Raw genomic sequence first — 14,571 nt, forward strand, 5'->3', positions numbered from 1 at the left:
GATGCCTTCAGTGAGAATCTACAATGTAAATAGTCATGAAAATAAAAAGGAAACACATTGAATGAGAAGGTGTGTCCAAACTTTAGGCCTTTAACTGTATATGTTTTAGATACCATATAATCTTCAAAGCTTTTCCAGAATGCAATACAGAATGAACAACAAAAAGATGGGTTAACGACTCTTGTTCTGTTTTGTACCCCCTAAAGTCTATATAAAGAGGAAGAATACAGCGATGCCAGCGATAGATTTACTAAAAAACAGCCTTGGACCTGGAAAACATTTAGATGGTGATGGAAAAAGGAGACAAAAACTCTCAAAGAAGGAAGGAAGGCAAGAATAGGTCGAAAATAGTAACAAAGACTTCGATACAAAAAAAAAACACAGTAGAAAGAATGAAGGCACCACCAGGGAGACAAAAGGGACAAAAAAATTCAAATAAGCGACAAACTTTGAAAAAAAGAGACAAAAACTTTGAAGAAAAATAGACAGTAGAAGAAAGTAAGGAAGAAAGGCAAGAATAGGTCAAAAGAAACGACAAAACCTTCACAAAAAATGTGGCAAACTTCAAAAACAGAAAAAACAAAGACAGTATAAGTAACTACAGCCTTGTAACTCAAAAAATATTTTGCAAAAAATGTCACGTGCATCTCGCTGCAGCACGCGGGACGACATCAAGCCCCGCCCACATCCGAGTCAGCCATTTTTGTTAGCTTACGTCACGGGACAATTTTAACAATAATTTTCCCCATCTTATTCATCACTAAATTCACAGAATGCACGGACGCCTGGCCAATAGTAGTGATTGAAGGGCGGGTCTTGCCGTGGCCATAGTAGGATTCGTCATTTCGCTAGGGGGACACATGTCCCCTGCAGTCCTCCAAAGTCTCGAATGGGGGTACACTCACATTCATTCCAGCAACACTGGTCTAGACCACACTCTGTTATTTACAAAGACACAATAATCAAGAAAAGAAAATAGAAAACCTCAATTCAAAGTATTACTTAAAGTGATGGTTCGGAGTAATTTCACCCTAGGGTCCTTTGCACCATGACCTCGAGCCAAACACCCCCCCAGAAGCTTTTTTCACCTGGGTCTAACATTGGGAGAGTTAGCGTAGAGTAGCGTTAGCCGCTGAATAGCTTAGCGCGGGGCTAATGGACCCACGTTTGTATCTCTTAAATGAACCCACTAATAATGCCCGAAATGATACCAAAGGTCTACACTAGTACATATAGGTTATGCTCTCATAAAACGATGGATTGGAAAGTTTGTAAGTACACCAGAAGTTTATGTAAATAACACTTGCCTGCTGGCTTCTGCTCTCTGCTGTTGTTGCTGCTTTGAGTCTAACTGCAGGTAGGCTACGGCCCCAGCTAATGGAGATCCCAATAAATCAAAATCAATCCCACCCACCTCCTCCCCCACCCCGCCCCCACCACCTCAGGAGCAAGCGTTTGGTGTGACAGCGGCGAGGAAAAACTTCCTTTAAAGAGGCGGAAACCTCGGACAGAACCGGGCTCTGTGTGTGTGTGTGTGTGGGGGGGGGGGCATCTGGAGCGACCGTTGACTCGCCGCACATGGAGTCAGCATTGAAAAAAACAGTCAACAATCTTAAACTAAAGTCAGAAGAAGCTGCCAACTGTTTAAGAGCTTTTAATTTGGGTGGGAATGAATTCAAGTTTGACTGGCGTCCAAGTTGAGTCTACACTTTCAGATCTTTATCTTGTGCTTATTTAGCACTGAACTAGCTGAACTGAACTGAACTGAGCTGAACTGAACTGAGCTGAACTGAACTGAACTGAACTGAACTGAACTGCCACCCTGAGCTGCTACAGCCATAGGCATAGGGGATGCAGGGGGTATGTGGTTTTGAAAGGCGCTTTAAGAATAAAGTTTACTTACTTACAAAGCAAGCTCTCCTGTACATTAGTATTAGTGACCAGAGTGAAATGGCACTGAAATGAGTGGTGTAATTCTCTTAATATATATATATATATATATATATATATATATATATATATATATATATATATATATATATATATATATATATGGTCTCACAGGGAGGTGTGTTCAGGTGCATCCTGGGCGTGCTGGTCTTACAGGGAGGTGTGTTCAGGTGCATTCTGGGCGTGCTGGTCTTACAGGGAGATGTGTTCAGGTGCATTCTGGTCGTGCTGGTCTTACAGGGAGGTGTGTTCAGGTGCATTCTGGGAGTATTGCTATCTTGAGGCAGCGGGAAGTGATGGCGCCATTGACCAACAAAAACCTGGTGTAAAGTCAATAACGCAGCATTTCATTGTTATTTTAACACGCATTAGTAAAATGCTCCTAGGCTCGTACACAGCGCGCACACTATGCTTGTTACACACACAGGGACGCACAGCAGCACACACACACACACACACACAGCAGCACACACACAGACAGAAGATTACAAATAATATTTTTACGGTGCAAATCCTCCATCATAACAGCAATGCTCCAAGGTCCAAACGCACCTGGCTTTTAAAGGGAATGGGAGATGATCTCTGATTGGTTGATTGCATGTTACGCCCAAAACACACCTCTGATTAATGAAGACACTAAGTCCAACCCTTTAGGACCAGGCGCCCGGCACACAGACCCTTTTATACTGCCCTCAAACTAGCAAAAGTGGATTTGGACACGCCCTAAACACACCTGCACCAGGCGCTTCTCACCGTGCGCTTAGATCGTTAAAATAGGGCCCTTGGTGCGGTTTTGAAAGGTGCTTTATGAATAAAGTTTACTTACTTACAAAGCAAGCTCTCCTGTACATTAGTATTAGTGACCAGAGTGAAATGAGGGGTGTAATTCTCACATCAAAGACATACAAATGGTTCCATCTCTATCTATATCTCTATCTATCTATCTATCTATCTATCTATCTATCTATCTATCTATCTATCTATATATATATATATATATATATATATACACACATACATAGCACAGGAGTGGCTCAATTTCTGCCCCGATACAGTAGGAGGAGGAGGAGGAGAGTTTGTACTGACAAAGGATGACTAAGAGTCTTTGTCTCCAGCGTTTCTGATTGTTCACGGTGTGCTGGTTGACGCTGAGCTTTTTATCCAAAGTGTCGTCTGTGTCTGTGTACATTTTACAGTTCTCAACCACTTCTGCTGCTGTGTGGCCGGGTGTTTTAGCGTCGTGGGGAAGGTCTTTATAAGATCTGAAGGGAAGTTAATGTCGTTAATCGGTGTTTTAAGCCCCCGAAAGTCGTCTTCCAGGCAGCGCTGCCTGGAAAACACTAGGATTAGACAATGGTTAAGGTTAGCTGCCTTGAAGTCAACGGTTGTGGCGCTACCTGAACAACATGGCATCATGACTTTGCACATGATACAGGTACATGATGACCGGAGTTGTTACAGTGCTGTGTGTGCAGGCTGCGAACACAGCCCAGTGCTAATGATGACAGGGGGAACAGTGAGTGAAACGGTTCACATCCATACGATACACCAGCATTGTCATTACATCTCAGAGCGACATGGTAACGACGATACAAAGACGGCAACATCAAGAAATCACTGAGGCGAGTGGTGCCTGTGGGCAACTGACATTGTATTGTTGTTAGGGATGCACCGATTGCAGAATTTTTGGGGTTGGGCTGAATCCTGAATCCCCTGGTTGAGATTGTGCTGACTCCTCCTCCCATCCTCAGTCCATGAACACAGTAAACACATGAATGAAGTAAACAGGGACTGTCCTTCCTTTGCCGTACCTGAAGTTGCTGCATTCTGGCTGCTGTCTGGAGATTCCTTCGTGCACAACTCGTATTCTTTCAGATGTTTCAGACCAGATGTCAGGACCGGCCCTAGACTTTTGGGGGCCCTGAGCAGGATCTGGTTTGGGGGGACTCTCCACATTGTCACATGCTGCCACTGCACTTGGCACTAAACCAACTTGTGTATTGTAAATATTAGTTTAAGCACTCATCATGTAAAAATACGCATGTAAAGACTAATGTGAGACCTATTTGCAGCAACCCTATCTTTAAATAGACCGGCTCTGTTATGTGCTCTATTGTGGGACATTTCAAGTACTCTTGGGGGCCCTCAAGCCACGGGGCCCTAACTGTACGTACACACCGCCGCCGACTTGAGCTGCAAACAAGCTCTGGCCGTCCTGTCGAGGACACTTGTCAGAAAGTTGGGGGAAGCTGTTTGACGCTTCGGCCGCTCTGACGTGGCAGCATTCGATGTTCGATCGTGTTCAACACACGATTGAAGAAAAAACACAAGCAGCCGCTGCACGGCCAACACATTGACACTAGAAACCTTTTATTAATGACATATATAAGGACAGAATTTGTATTGTTTGTTGGTCGCAGCGCTGTCTGTTAGCAGTTAGCTCGCTCGTTAGCCGCTGAACCGCAGCAGAATGCAGGCAGAGCGAGCAGCCGACCAGCTGTTGATCCGTGCAGGACTTCACTGTGAGAGGACTGGTTAGAGACAATGTGACTGGTTAGAGACCATGTGACTGGTTAGAGACCATGTGACTGTTGAGAGACCATGTGACTGGTTAGAGACCATGTGACTGGTTAGAGACCATGTGACTGGTTAGAGACCATGTGACTGTTGAGAGACCATGAGACTGTTTAGAGACCATGAGACTGTTGAGAGACCATGAGACTGTTGAGAGACCATGAGACTGTTTAGAGACCATGTGACTGTTTAGAGACCATGTGACTGTTGAGAGACCATGTGACTGTTGAGAGACCATGAGACTGTTGAGAGACCATGAGACTGTTGAGAGACCATGAGACTGTTGAGAGACCATGAGACTGTTGAGAGACCATGAGACTGTTTAGAGACCATGAGACTGTTGAGAGACCATGAGACTGTTTAGAGACCATGAGACTGTTGAGAGACCATGAGACTGTTGAGAGACCATGAGACTGTTGAGGTGACAGGAGGGTTAAGAAAATCGGTTTCCTTTTCTTTTCAAACGGGACATGAACCCCTGGCCTCCTGGGTGAAAGTCCTGTGTTTGTTTGACCCATCCACCCCCCCCAACCTGCTAGCCTGGTGAGAGCGTCCTGATCTGGCGAGCTCCAGTTCTCCACTCGCAGATCAGTCTGGCATCTTAAGAAAGAGAAAAATTTGGAGTCGTTCGCCAAACGACCGACCAATCAGTGTTGGTTTTGAGGCGGGTTTAGGTGTGATGCAACGAGCAGCGACTATTCAGTCTGAACAACGTGGCGGCTTCCACGGAGGAGATGAGCGTAGCTATCGCAGCAAGTTTTATCTGAATTAGAAAGTATTCCTTCATTGGAAGAAGAGCTAAAAAAAAAAAACGGCACTGGAGGCTTTTCTTGGAGGAAAAGATGTTTCCGCTCTTCTCCTGACTGGTTTCGGCAAGAGTTTGATCTGATTGGTTGATTTGTCCCCGTCTATCACCAACTATAGGTGGTGATAGACAGATGGTTTATCCAATCAGCTAACCAGGATTTTCGCCCCCTTCCCAAAAGTTCTCCAACGGTAAGTTTCCAGATGGATATGCCGAGCTAATGCGAAGCGATCCATCTGGTGGAGTCAGGTTAAAAACCTGACTACTTACCACCTTACTCACCTTACTTCCTGCTTTTCCCCCGTCTGAACTACTACGGCCACTAGAGGGCGCCGCCACTAGAAACCTGAATATGAGTCATAATTGCTGCTTGAACAAACGACTTCTGGGAGTGTTTTCTGGGGGGGGGACAGTCTCGAAATGTATGCTTGCATGCTTAGGGCTGCTTCAATCCTCTGCGAGATAAAACAGGGGAGTGATGCTGCAGCAGTGTATGTCCTGAGGGGAGAAGTACCAGCAGTAACAGCAGTCTGAGAAGACCAGCGAGCCACGAAAAGCATGCAACAAGAGGATCTAAAAGCCTCTCTGGAGCCTCAAATGTCCAGAGATGTGATGGTGCAGGATGAGGAGAGATACAGTAAGGTCTGCATGATGATAAGGCTAAAAGCAAAATCAATAAACTCCACTTGTTCCCACTTTTTTTCTCAGCAGTAAAAAAAATAAAATAAATCAGCACTATAGAAGCTTGGAGAAAGTGAAAGAGAGGGAGCGAAGAGGAGGGGCGTGCCGCTGTCTCCCTCATCCAGCTGCATCGCTTTATGCTGCGTAACGTCACACTACGCACCTTTTTGAGCTCTAATGTCTCGCTGCACTGCCTGCCGGGCTCACAGGACAACAACAAATCCTCTGTGCTATCAATAGACACTGTGGGTGTGGGCTTTTCCCCTCTGATGCTGCTGCACCCAGACAACACAAGTCTTCAGGGAGTGGTCTGATGGTGTGTGTGTGTGTCTGTGTGTGTGTGTGTGTGTGTGTGTGTGTGTGTGTGTGTGTGTGTGTGTGTGTGTGTGTGTGTGTGTGTGTGTGTGTGTGTGTGTGTGTGTGTGTGGTGTTCTTGTTTAACTATATTCGTGGGGTCCAAAAACCGGGAGTCCAGTATACTTGTGGGGTCCCGACAGCTTTGTGGGTCCAAAATGCTGGACCCCACAAGTTTAAACGTCTGTTTGAGGGTTAAGACTTGGTTTTAGGATTAGGGATAGAATTAGGTTATGGTTAGGGTGAGGGTAAGGGTTAAGGTTAGGCATTTAGTTGTGATGGTTAAGGTTAGGGTAAGGGTTAAGGTTAGGCATTTAGTTGTGATGGTTAAGGTTAGGGTAAGGGTTAAGGTTAGGCATTTAGTTGTGATGGTTAAGGTTAGGGTAAGGGGCTAGGGAATGCATTATGTCAATGACGGGTCCCCACAAAGATAGTGAAGCGCACTATGTGCGTGTGTGTGTGTACAGTGCAGGGATGTCACATGGATGTCTAAATTGTTACATGACTATAACAGACTGATCTCATAAAGTGGCGTATATATGACACGCCAATTCGTATGCCGTTTTTGCGTGTTATCATGAAAGGATGTAAGAGACTTCAGATACAGTATTAGGGGACCACTAAGGTCTATATAAAAGAGACTTCAGATACAGTATTAGGGGACCACTAAGGCCTATATAAAAGAGACTTCAGATACAGTATTAGGGGACCACTAAGGCCTATATAAAAGAGACTTCAGATACAGTATTAGGGGACCACTAAGGCCTATATAAAAGAGACTTCAGATACAGTATTAGGGGACCACTAAGGCCTATATAAAAGAGACTTCAGATACAGTATCAGGGGACCACTAAGGCCTATATAAAAGAGACTTCAGATACAGTATTAGGGGACCACTAAGGTCTATATAAAAGAGACTTCAGATACAGTATTAGGGGACCACTAAGGCCTATATAAAAGAGACTTCAGATACAGTATTAGGGGACCACTAAGGCCTATATAAAAGAGACTTCAGATACAGTATTAGGGGACCACTAAGGCCTATATAAAAGAGACTTCAGATACAGTATTAGGGGACCACTAAGGTCTATATAAAAGAGACTTCAGATACAGTATTAGGGGACCACTAAGGCCTATATAAAAGAGACTTCAGATACAGTATTAGGGGACCACTAAGGTCTATATAAAAGAGACTTCAGATACAGTATTAGGGGACCACTAAGGCCTATATAAAAGAGACTTCAGAAACCGTATTAGGGGACCACTAAGGCCTATATAAAAGAGACTTCAGATACAGTATTAGGGGACCACTAAGGCCTATATAAAAGAGACTTCAGATACAGTATTAGGGGACCACTAAGGCCTATATAAAAAGAGACTTCAGATACAGTATTAGGGGACCACTAAGGCCTATATAAAAGAGACTTCAGATACAGTATTAGGGGACCACTAAGGTCTATATAAAAGAGACTTCAGATACAGTATTAGGGGACCACTAAGGCCTATATAAAAGAGACTTCAGATACAGTATTAGGGGACCACTAAGGTCTATATAAAAGAGACTTCAGATACAGTATTAGGGGACCACTAAGGCCTATATAAAAGAGACTTCAGATACAGTATTAGGGGACCACTAAGGTCTATATAAAAGAGACTTCAGATACAGTATTAGGGGACCACTAAGGTCTATATAAAAGAGACTTCAGATACAGTATTAGGGGACCACTAAGGTCTATATAAAAGAGACTTCAGATACAGTATTAGGGGACCACTAAGGTCTATATAAAAGAGACTTCAGATACAGTAGTAGGGGACCACTAAGGTCTATATAAAAGCATCCAAAGAGCACCATGTCATGGGACCTTAAACGTTATGAAATGGTCCCAGTTTGGTTAGGTTTAGACACCAAAACTACTACTTTAAGTTGATAAAAGACGGTGGTTTGAGTTAAAATCAGACCTACTACTACGGCCACTAGAGGATGACGCCATTAGAAATGTAAATACGAGTCGTAATTGCTGCTTGAACACATGACCTACGGGAGCGTTTCTTTTCGGGGGAGGGCCGTCTCCAGAACGCTATTGAAATCGCACAGAGAACAAAAATAAAAAAAAAGACTTTCTACCAAGTCTTTAGAAAGGCCCTGGTATTTGCTTTCATGCTAAAGAAGCAGAATGACGCTAGCTTGAAGCATTGCAGAGATATTGAACATAATGTAGCAGGGTTTATGGATTTATTCCTACAAAGACACTATAGTTCCAGGCTGGATTGCAAAGCCTTTTTGAAGGTAAAAAAAAAAGTAAGTCTCTACACAGTTTTGATTTGGAGATATTGGTTCAGACATCACTCACAATGTGCAGAGTATATCACGTACACCGAGGCTTTCTTCTTCACTCGCCCAAAATGAATTATCCCACTTTTGTCTAACATGATTGTCCTGGAGAGGTGGATGGAGAGAGACAGATGGGAGGTGGGGGGGGGGGCAGTCGGGCTCGGGCTGGCTAATCACTGACTCAGACAAGTCAGAGAGCTCTCTGGCGCTGGGGATAGCTGTTACTGCATCACAGAGGTGGACTCTCTGCCGAGAGGACAGTCCAATTAGCATGCACGAAATAGTCTGAAGGATCGTATATACACGCTTTTTCTCATAAAGAGCTGTCAGTATCTGCTTTGATGCTTCACCTACTGTGCAGTCACAGAGGGTTTACACATCAAAAGTACTCACCGATGTATCAGAGGCCAATTATAATGGACAAAATGTCACACTGAGCCTTGTTATTCTGCAGATATGACATCCCTGTGGCCCTCAGACGATCGTAATCTATGCTCTCTGGGTTATAAATGCGACTAATCTGCGTCATCTGTGACATCTCGGGCGTGTCTTCCTCCCATGTGAGATGACTCAGTCAGGTGGGGGATTCTTCTCTGGCGAGCATTTTATTTAGTGTTTTTTTTTTTTTTTTTTTCTTTTCCAAAATGTCATGAAGCCTCCGTGATGCGACAATTGCTTTCAAACGTGGTGGCGGTCTGCAAAGGGATGCCAAGAAAAACTGTGCATGCAACCACACAAGATCGTCTACGAATACACCAGGCATGAATAGAAAAAAAACATAGCAATGTTAATGTAGCCCTAATAGACCTTTTTCACGGTAGACATGTTGACATGTCATAGTAGGAAAAGCACAGATGTATTCAAAACCATTACTGATGGCTGCATTCCACTTAGGAGAGACCCTGGTATTAAACCATTACTGATGGCTGCATTCCACTTAGGAGAGACCCTGGTATTAAACCATTACTGATGGCTGCATTCCACTTAGGAGAGGCCCTGGTATTAAACCATTACTGATGGCTGCATTCCACTTAGGAGAGACCCTGGTATTAAACCATTACTGATGGCTGCATTCCACTTAGGAGAATTAGGAGAGGCCCTGGTATTAAACCATTTCCTCATTGCCCCACGTAGCCAGCTCTTGGTATTGTTCATGCTGACTCACTGAAATATCTTATTGGGACACTTGATGGAACTGAGCCATCGTTAAGGTTATCAATTTCAGCTGTGCTTTTCCTACTATGACAAGTCAAAATGTCTGCTGTGAAAAAAGGTCCATCAGACAGGGGCGGAGCAGGGGGGGGGGGGGGGGGGGGGCTTCTAGATGGTTTTCTCAAAAGTCCTGAATCATTTAGGCTGACTTTACGGTCTTTCAGAGGCTGTAGCTGTCAGGATTTAGATAAATGGCGGACCCAGAGAAATGCAGAGACAGCAGAGCAGTGGTGAGCTTGAGGATTTAATAAAATAAAAAAAGTGAAACAACCAAAAGAGTCCTGAAGACAGCAGGCAAAAATAGTTCAAAAAACGTAGAGGAATACAAAAAGACCAGGAATACAAAAGCACTGGAACACAGAGACAAAGGAGGTAGACTACACACACTCACAAACAATTCAATGATCTGACAACAGACAAGAGCCCCTGACACACCAACCAGACTGGGACTGATCAGTCTCCCCGAGTCGGTCCAAAAAAGTTCCTCAGAACACACCGAAGAGACGAAACGTAATACGTCTCCATAGCAGCAGCCAACGATAATTTGTATTGTCGCCCAAAAATGAAAACCGGCAGCTGATTGGACGAACGCGTCACGTGGGGTCTGGCTGCTACCGGATGTTACAACGGGCATTCGTTCGGAATACGATCTCATATTTTACGAAGATAGTTCACCGAAACGTATTTCTGAAAACATTTTAAAGGTCCCATGACATGGTGCTCTTTGGATGCTTTCATATAGACCTTAGTGGTCCCCTAATACTGTATCTGATGTCTCTTTTATATAGACCTTAGTGGTCCCCTAATACTGTATCTGATGTCTCTTTTATATAGACCTTAGTGGTCCCCTAATACTGTATCTGAAGTCTCTTTTATATAGACCTTAGTGGTCCCCTAATACTGTTTCTGAAGTCTCTTTTATATAGGCCTTAGTGGTCCCCTAATACTGTATCTGAAGTCTCTTTTATATAGACCTTAGTGGTCCCCTAATACTGTTTCTGAAGTCTCTTTTATATAGGCCTTAGTGGTCCCCTAATACTGTATCTGAAGTCTCTTTATATAGACCTTAGTGGTCCCCTAATAATACTGTTTCTGAAGTCTCTTTTATAGGCGCTTAGTGGTCCCCTAATACTGTATCTGAAGTCTCTTTTATATAGACCTTAGTGGTCCCCTAATACTGTTTCTGAAGTCTCTTTTATATAGACCTTAGTGGTCCCCTAATACGGTTTCTGAAGTCTCTTTTATATAGGCCTTAGTGGTCCCCTAATACTGTATCTGAAGTCTCTTTTATATAGGCCTTAGTGGTCCCCTAATACTGTATCTGAAGTCTCTTTTATATAGACCTTAGTGGTCCCCTAATACTGTTTCTGAAGTCTCTTTTATATAGACCTTAGTGGTCCCCTAATACGGTTTCTGAAGTCTCTTTTATATAGGCCTTAGTGGTCCCCTAATACTGTATCTGAAGTCTCTTTTATATAGACCTTAGTGGTCCCCTAATACTGTATCTGAAGTCTCTTTTATAGAGACCTTAGTGGTCCCCTAATACTGTATCTGAAGTCTGGAGGGTGGGGGGTGGTCTTGACCAACTGCCACTTTGCTCGTTTGAAAGCCATGATGTCTCTCTCTCATGGGTGGGCCAAATTCTCTGGGCGGGCAAAGCAGAGAAAGGGGAGGTAACCAGAAGATTCCAGATTGGCCCATCTGAGCTTTCATTGAAAATGTTAATAGGCTCTCAACGTGCCATATTTAAAGGGGTCTGGGTATCCACAGGTCTCCCCTTTACAGACATGCACACTTTATTATAATCAAATGCAGTTTTTTTTCCTCAGCAACTAGTTTTTCCCAAATGATGTACAGAGTTTTATCAAATGGCTTGAAAAATAGCTGCCATAAATGGGAGATGTAAATCTCCCCAGGGGGTCATTGCTGTGGGCGGAGCCCATGCTATCAGATCATGCGTGAGATGACAACAGGAAAAGACCAAAAGCTTTTCATCTGCCCAATCGTCATAAATCATCCACCCAGCAGGATCTCTACTGAGTGGGGTTTCATATGGGGGTGGAGAGGACCAATTTAGAAAGCCGTGTCTCTTCCTCGGGGCCTGGGAGGATCGTCAATACATACCTGCATCTGTTCATCTTCAGGGATGCATGCATCCACAGCTCCCAGAGCACAACCTACACATTTTAAATCCATTTTTAGAAAGACAGCAATGCATTCCCCTTGGATAGTGGAAGTGAACGCTAAGCATGAGTAAGTAGCTCTAAGTCTTGTGCACTGATTAATGTTTTATTATGTGACTTTTAATAGCAGTATGACTGTGTATAATTAATGCAAAACTAGTCTGGATCAATGGAAGTACATTTCCAGGATAATTGCCTGACATCCTGACTGTCCCCTCACCTTCTGCTCTCTACGTGTTACGTTACACGCTGAAAATGTTCAAGTTTTTAAGCTAATTTGGATGGTGCAACAAGTCAGGCCTGCTCGGTTCTTTCAGGGAACGATTGTAAAGATTTACAAAGAATATGTTTAGGTCGTTTCCTCTCTAACTGGGAGGTTTTGTGACCGAAGTTCCTTCCTGACACTATTTAGCAGAGCCACCGTCGCTGCGTCCGGAGCTTAGCGCCGCCCAAGACGACTGTGATTGGTTTAAAGAAATGCAAACAACCCAACTGCATCTGTGGTGAAGACAGACCTTATTCCACGGCGCTGTGGAGATAGAGCTGGCAATGTGAGACTAATGCACAACATGTACCTGGATAAAAGCACCTTGTTATTGCCGACAGCCAGTAAGTACTCCAGCAGTCATACATCACCCTGTATACAGATAACATCCACACATTTACACATGACCCAATCATTAAACACACACATGCACACACGCACACACACACACACACACACACACACACACACACACACACACGCACCTGCCAGTGACAGAACAGAGCAGCGGGGTGCAAGAACCAGTTTTGTGGTGGTTATATGTATTCATTTAACTGTCTTATAGCAGCTGTGGAGATAGAGCGGGCAACGTGAGACTAATGCCGAACATGTGCCTGGAATAAAAGCACCTTGTTATTGCAGACAGCCAGACAGTTTTCTCAAGATTGCAGTACTTGCTTGTGGAAATGAGAGCTGAAGAAAGCAGAGAGAATGACATTGAGGCAGCGGGACATTGATGGATTGGTCCAACATGGATCATTATGGATACAGCGCTGAGAGCTTCAGGGGGGGGTGGAGATAGAGGGAAGAAAGTCATCTCCTACTGCAGAGGTCTGCAGTGTTTTTTAAAGCGCCCATATTATGCTCATTTTCAGGTTCATAATTGTATTTAGAGGTTATATCAGAGTTGGTTTACATGGTTTAATTTTCAAAAAACACCATATTTTTGTTGTACTGCCCATTGCTGCAGCTCCTCTTTTCACCCTGTGTTCAGGTCTCTGTTTTAGCTACAGAGTGAGACCTCTCACTGCTGTTACATCTTTGTTGGCAGTCGCACATGCTCAGTAGCTAGATAAGACTACATGCTCAGTAGCTAGGTAAGACTACATGCTCAGTAGCTAGGTAAGACTACATGCTCAGTAGCTAGGTAAGACTACATGCTCAGTAGCTAGGTAAGACTACATGCTCAGTAGCTAGGTAAGACTACATACTCAGTAGCTAGGTAAGACTACATGCTCAGTAGCTAGGTAAGACTACACGCTCAGTAGCTAGGTAAGACTACATGCTCAGTAGCTAGGTAAGACTACATACTCAGTAGCTAGGTAAGACTACATGCTCAGTAGCTAGATAAGACTACATGCTCAGTAGCTAGGTAAGACTACATACTCAGTAGCTAGGTAAGACTACATGCTCAGTAGCTAGGTAAGACTACATGCTCAGTAGCTAGGTAAGACTACATGCTCAGTAGCTAGGTAAGACTACATGCTCAGTAGCTAGGTAAGGACTACATGCTCAGTAGCTAGGTAAGGACTACATGCTCAGTAGCTAGGTAAGGACTACATGAGCTAGCTAGCTGTTTAAACAACTTCAGTCAGTACGAGGCAGGATTAGCCGGGAGACTTCTTCTAAACGAGGACGCACTTCACACTTTGGGTGGAATACCTGCAGAACAGGGACATGGAAGTAGTTCTATACAATTTATTCTGTAGATTAGGGTGAATTTGTGTGTGTTGTAGCAGTGTTTTGCCATTGAGAACGAGCTAGCACGCTAGCATGCTAACGGTTAGCCCCCTAGGCCCCTTGTTTCGGCTAGTGACGTAGAAAGCCGTGCAGATTTTGACCAGCTCACCCGGAGACTGAAGGCAGGACACATTCAGAAACCGTATATAACACTCAGAACACCATGGATGGATTTATTTCAAAGTTTGTATGCATGTGGAAGCACCAGAGACACAAAATAACACCCCAAATTTCCAGAAAAGGTGATTTTTTCATAATATGGGCACTTCAAGCCAAGGACCTTAACTGATAGAGAGAAGGAGCAGGGACCACCTACAACATATATTGTATAAAATTAAGTTGCATATTAAACTGGGCAGCTTAAGCCTATACCTTTTTAGTGCATAGAATACTAAGCTAATTGTTGGCATGATTTTATAAATCATGTTTTAATGTTAAACATACATGTGACACAGTGAATCCTTTGGGATGAACT

At 43.8% G+C, this 14,571-nt stretch overlaps 1 protein-coding gene across 2 annotated transcripts in view; it reads right to left on the reverse strand.

Moving 5' to 3' along the window:
• Window positions 1–14,571, reverse strand: part of LOC120559991 (rabphilin-3A-like) — an 89,862-nt gene that overhangs the window by 43,631 nt on the left and 31,660 nt on the right. The gene's annotated exons all lie outside the window — the stretch shown is intronic.

Source organism: Perca fluviatilis, chromosome 6 (assembly GCF_010015445.1).
Source record: "Perca fluviatilis chromosome 6, GENO_Pfluv_1.0, whole genome shotgun sequence".
Taxonomy (NCBI): Eukaryota; Metazoa; Chordata; class Actinopteri; order Perciformes; family Percidae; genus Perca; species Perca fluviatilis.